Genomic DNA, 6,000 nt, shown 5'->3' with positions numbered 1-6,000 from the left:
ACAAAAAAAACTGAGGAACTTCTTTTGTGTTATTTTAAGTCATTGTGATGCTAATAGATCAGCTTCCCAAAACCAAGTGTGGCCACTGGACAACTAAAGTGAGGAGGTACCAGCTGGGGTGTTTTCTCACCACCGAGAGGCCTCGCCTCAGGGCATGTGAATCCACAGCCTTACCTGACTGCTCCCACAGAAGTGACTCTGCAGGATGGCTCCCTCCTCATGTCAGGACGACATAATGTGCTGTCTGTGGCCAAAGTCTGTCTCCACCAAGGTCTAAGCAGGAAAGTCCCGTCTGACAGTTGTATGAGCCAATCAATCATCCCCATGCTGTGAGCTGTGTTTAAAACCTCTCATGGGAAATTCAAGTAGCACAGTCTCCTGGGAGTGCTGACAACTGATTCAAACACAACCCTCTGGCTGAAGGCATCTGCTTCAGGAGTAGCTCCTTTACCCTCCCTTGCACCACCACCTTCACCACAGGGCAGAAATCACACATTTCAGATCATCCGCCTGGCACTGACAAAATCTGCAATTGATGCACCCTTTGCTGGTGGTTTGTGCAGAGGGCATAAACAGGGGAGAATCATGCCCAAACCCTTTGTATCTGCTCTCTGTGAAAAAGTATCCCTCTCCAGTGCAGTCTGGGAGATGTGTGCTAGGAGAGAGGGCTGAGGCAATGAAAGGAAGTGGAAGACAGGGAGAACAAGTTCCTTTGACCAGCACCAGCTTGACATTTTTTTGACTCACTTTTTACACATGAAAGGGAGGGTGGGAAAGAAGAAGAAAGTATGAATTTAGAAGGAGAAGTAGACAGAGAAGAAAAAAAGATCAAAGAAAAGGTGAAACAGGAAAAAGATGCTCCCAGTGATGCTGAGACCCTTGTCTGTGCCCCTATACCAGCCCAAATCTGTCCTAAAGCGCAAAAGCAAAAAAAAGCCCAGCAGGATCTCTGGAAAACTAGATATATAGGCTAAAAGGCATAGAGATTGGTAGAAAACGTTGAGTTAAAAGCCTGTGGGTTTAGAGCAAAAGTGGGAGAAGGAGGGGGGAGGGCATGGGGTGAGCACTTGAGCAAAGGAAAGAAGAGTGGCCACACATTGAGATAAGAGGGGCAAAGGATTGCAATGGTTTCAAATAAGCCTAACCGGGAAATGTAGGTTTGTCAAAGTGTAGTTGGGTAAAGGCAGGAGGCAGGAATAGCAAAATCCAATACAATAGCAACCAGCTGTCAGAAATCCCAACATGACCCTGCGACTAGCTGCATCTGGGAGGTGCAGGGAAGGAAGGGTGGTAAAGCTCTAGTAGGTCTTGGGTGAGGAATAGAGATGGATTCCCTCTTCATCACTCCTCTCTGTACTAAACACTATCTGCAATGAGGAGAGCTAATCAAAAAAACAGAATACACAAGAGGCTCAGAGGTACTACTAATGTTGTAAAATGCATCTGGGAAGAAAGTGAGCACAGCATAGGTGTATTCCCTGGAGTGGAGATGAGGAGAACTGAGGACAGCAAAGCAGAACCCCTGGGATTTATAACCCTATCTTGTCATGCTTCATACTGGAAGCAGGAGATACCCAGGAGGATCTAGGACAGCAGCAGCACCAGCCTGGTGTAATGAATGGTGGGAAGCACTGCCCTAGGCATTTTTTTCCCACAAAGAGATTCTGACTCTAGCACTTCAGAATGGCAAACTAGGATGTTTTTTAGTATATTTTTTTACAGTTTTTCTATGAAGACCAATTAAACAGAAGGAAAACAGCGGACAGTTTAACTGCATCCTATCACTGTAGCTTCACCTATGCTTTCCCATCTTCCCATAGTTTGTGCATTGCAGAGTACCTGATGCTGTTGCCCCTAGTTTGTTTGCAACAGTTTGATGGGGCTCCCCTTCCTCACACACATTGGCTTTCTCTTCCCTTTCCCATTTCCCCCTCTTTGACTCTCTTACTGCTCCATCTCACTGCCTTGGGTTGGACACTTGCCCCTGCTCAGCCCAGCTCAGCAGCATCGCAGGGACAAGCCTTTATGCTCAGGTCTTTGATGCAAATCTATGATGGAGTCATTCTTGGATGTGGTGCTGAGAAGAAAATGAACAGGAAAGAGGGGATAGAAATGTCAGACTACAAGCTCAAAAGATCACTGGGGCCCAGAGATAGTTGCATCATCCCAGAAAAGAGATAAATGACAGACTGAACCAGACTACAGCATGAAAACATTGACACAGAGATAATTAATGTTGTTACAACTGGACCTTGGCCTCACATGGTTCTTCAATCGCCTCTTGCCTGATGTCATTGTGCTATATATGATTTGCTCCCTTTGAACATCACATCTGTCCCAGAGACTGTCTACCTCTTAACATGGATATGAAATATAGGTGATGTAGTATGTATAAATATTTCAGAGACAGGACTCATTTGACAAGTGGGGTCTTGAGAAGCGACCAGAGACACTGACTCCCAGATAGAAAGATGGGACAAATATGTTCTGCAGACACAGTCTGAGGGGAGGAAAGGCATCCCTCATCTTTGCTTTTTGACAAGTAGAATCACTACAGAGTATGTTTGCCTATGACAAGTAGCTTGCTTAGCAAGTGTGCATAGGAGTGCTGCCTTGCTGTCACCCACTGAAAACTCCAGAGTTATGAATGCTATGATTTATCAGGCCTCAAGCAATAACTATTAATTCTTATTTAGCAAATGCAGTTAGCTACTTGGGTTTTGGCAGCATTTTTTTCCACTCAGAGTATACTTTGTCAGTTTACTTTGAAATTCATCTTTCATAATCATTTGAGCCAATGAAACATGAGCATGTTCATTGAATGTTAACACAAAAAAGGGGTGTGAAGCACACATTTTTTTGATTTTTCTTTTTTTGACTCATTAGCTAGATATGCCTCATTCAAACACTGAGGCACTATTCCATAATTTAATGAGAATCCCTGGAAAAAATAGTGGAAAGGCTAAAAAATGCCACAAAAATATCCTTATTTCAAAGTTACGCACAGAAAAAAACAAGAGTCTTGTCTCCATGTTGCCATGCTGGTTGATTTTTTTTTTAGTTACTATGAAGTTTTCTGGATCTGCAAACATTTCTACATCTCGTTTTCCTCATGTTGCTTTCAGCCAACTTCATGGATATGTGGACAATTTTGCTTTGTTTTGTCATTGTCAGCTCCTGCTTCTCCCTATGCCCTGGCAAAGGTGTTGCTCCACCTGTCCCTCTTGGTGCTGGCTGCCTCCTTCTACCTATGAGCCCTTTATTAATGTTGCCACCACTCACCACAGGAAGGATTAAATCCTTCTCAGAAAAGGGTTTATTGTATTAAGGAATAAACTTGATCACATCAGGTGCTTTCACAAGTGTCCCACTCCATTAGCTGTGGAAAGGGCATCTCAGAGTGCGAAGCCCACAGTGTCTTGGCAAATGTTCCCTTAGCTTGGTTATAGGAAAAAAAAATACGAAGGGGAAAAAAACCCCCAAACGACCACAAAACTAAACAAGGCAGTTTTATACTGGCGGTATCCTGACAAGTGATAGAATAGAGCCCAGTGGGAAATCGCCTGCCATGCCTCCTCCATGCAGGGATGCTGGGCACTGGAGTGAAGCTGCCCTGTTCGTATCGCTGCTCCCCTTCTGGTGCACGCTATTGCTTTTCTCTCTCGCTGAGCACCATTTACAATAGGAATAACTGCTTACTAATTAGGGGCTATATCTATTAATTGCTTGTTTGTTAGAGCTTGACTGAGCAGGCGGCCGCTCTCTCTAGGCCATATCTCTTGATATTTTTTCCTTTCCTTTTTTTTTTTTTTTTTTTTTTTTTATAAATTACGTTTTTATCAGGGAGTGACTTGTTCACACGGCGACTCATTGCCTGCCGGCCAACCGCTTTCCCTCCGGCTCCCGCACCCCTCGCCAGCTGCCGCGGGGAGCGGGCATGGGTGCAGAGCCGCGGGACAGGGCCGGGAGCGCCCGGGGGCAGCGTTCCGAGCCCACGCGTGGCCGAGGTGGGAGGGTGCGCAGTGACCAGCCCCAGGAAAGAGCCGGAGAGGACCCGCTGTCCCTAAGGGACACCCGCATCAGCCCGTCCCTGATAGCCTCGGCAGGACCAGAGCCGGGGAAGAGGCGAGCCGGAGCCGGGCTCCCGGGAGCAGTACGCACCCTAAGACGGGTTTCCACGGCGCTGGCTCCGCTTGACGGGCTGAGCTTACTGCTACGGCCCCGGGCAAGGCACGGGCAGGCTCGCCGGCGAGCAGGTCTAGGCTCCCCAGAAGCAGCGTTTTGTCCCTCTCGCAAAGCAGACGGAGATAGGGATGGTAAAGCACAGCCCCGCGCAGCCCCCCAGTGCCGGTGACGATGCTCGCGGCTCGCGCAGCTTCCTCATCCTCTTCCTCCTCCCAGCCTCTCGCTCCGAGCCCTGCGAGGTGCGGGGAAGAGCGGAGGCGGCACGCACAGCTCCCCGGCTCCGAGTCTCGTGTACGAGCCTCACCACGGCCCGGGGCCGGCAGTCCGGCGGGTACCGCGGCCACCGCAGCCTCGCACCAGGCTGGGGGCCCGTACGGCACCCCCGCCTTGCCGCTCCCTGGCAGCATGCACAAGGCAGCCCCGCCGAGGCTGCAACCTACCTGGGGGGCCCCAAAAAACTTTGCTGGCACCAGCCAGCGCCGGCATAGGAGACACTGGGCAACCTGAGCTGCCCCCCCACCCCTTCGCATCTCAGGTCCCAGCCGGGAGAAGTCGACCTTGCCACGAGTGTCCTGAGGATGGGGGTACCCCGGGCTGACGACGGATCTCTCGCCCGAAGCAAATCCCTTTTTCTTCCCAGCCCTGCGGTGTTGTCTATAATTGGGCTGGGGCGAGGCGTGGGGAGGCCCGCAGAATTGGGCAGGAGGCTGGGCTCTCCCCAGCACGGCCGCTTTAATTGGCTCCTTTTTCTTTCTTCTTTTTTTTTCCTTTTCTTTTTTAACCGAAGGGGAATGAAACGGTAAGGAGGGGAGGGGAAAAACCTGGAAAGCCAACAGAGAAGAAAATAAGGCACAGCTGCCAGACCCGGCAGGCGTGAGGCAACCTCGGGGCAGCCCGACCGGCGGGTGCTGGAACCCCCGGACGCCCCGTGGGACCGGTGGAGCGGAGCGTCCCGGGGCCGGCTGGGGAGCGGTGACGCTCCTAGCAACTTTTGCAGGAAATTTTGGCTCTTCAGGAAAAAGCGGTGGGGCAGGGACCTGCCAAGCGGTTTCCAGCTGACATCTGGCAGGAATAGCCCAATTTTCTCCAGCTTCTTATCTCTCCTCGTCGGCTCCCTTCCCGCTGCAGCCCGTTAGTTCCCACTAGGACCTCCGGCAGCCGTCGAGGGAGAGAGACACGGACCTCTCTACAGCCGCAAATCCCCTGCGAGGCGGGCGGAGCAGGCACACACGGAGGCAAAGCATCCACCTGAGGCCGGCCCACAACATCAGGGAAAGTTTTGTAGGGAGAAGGACCTGGCAGGCCGGGGAGGAGGCGAGGAGAGCCGGGCTGAGCTGCAGGCGAAACGAGGGTGCGTGGTCTGTCTGCTCCTCGTTTGCTTCTCCCTTCTGGCTGGCTGGGGCGATGCAGTGCAGCTGGGGGAGCTCTTGGGAGCCGCTTTAAAAAAAAAAAAAAAACCAAAACAAAAAAACCCAACACAAAATCCTTCCTGGATTTGATTAATTACAACAATCCCCTCCCCAGAAGATCTGGAAAAGAGGAATCACCTATCCCTCCCTCCGCCTTTCAGCAGCTGGCTCCTACCCCCCACCCTCGCTTCCCCCCTTTTTCTCCACCTCCTTCTCCTTCTCCCCGTCCGCTTCTGGGGCTGCGGCCAGAGCCTCGCTAGGAGGAGAGAGGGCGAGGACTCACTGAAGTTGGCTCCAGTTGGCAGCACTTTGGGTAGCGCGGGACTTCGGGCAGAGCTCGGCAGCTCCCGCTGAACAAAGGAGCCCCCTTTCCCGCAGGAGCTGGGGGATAGCGCTGGGCTGGCCC

This window comes from Pipra filicauda, unplaced genomic scaffold, assembly GCF_003945595.2.
Source record: "Pipra filicauda isolate LSUMZ 115617 unplaced genomic scaffold, ASM394559v2 scaffold72_size3293161_pilon, whole genome shotgun sequence".
NCBI classification, from domain to species: domain Eukaryota; kingdom Metazoa; phylum Chordata; class Aves; order Passeriformes; family Pipridae; genus Pipra; species Pipra filicauda.
The sequence above is the reverse complement of the archived record's forward strand: the minus strand, read 5'-3'. Positions refer to the sequence as shown.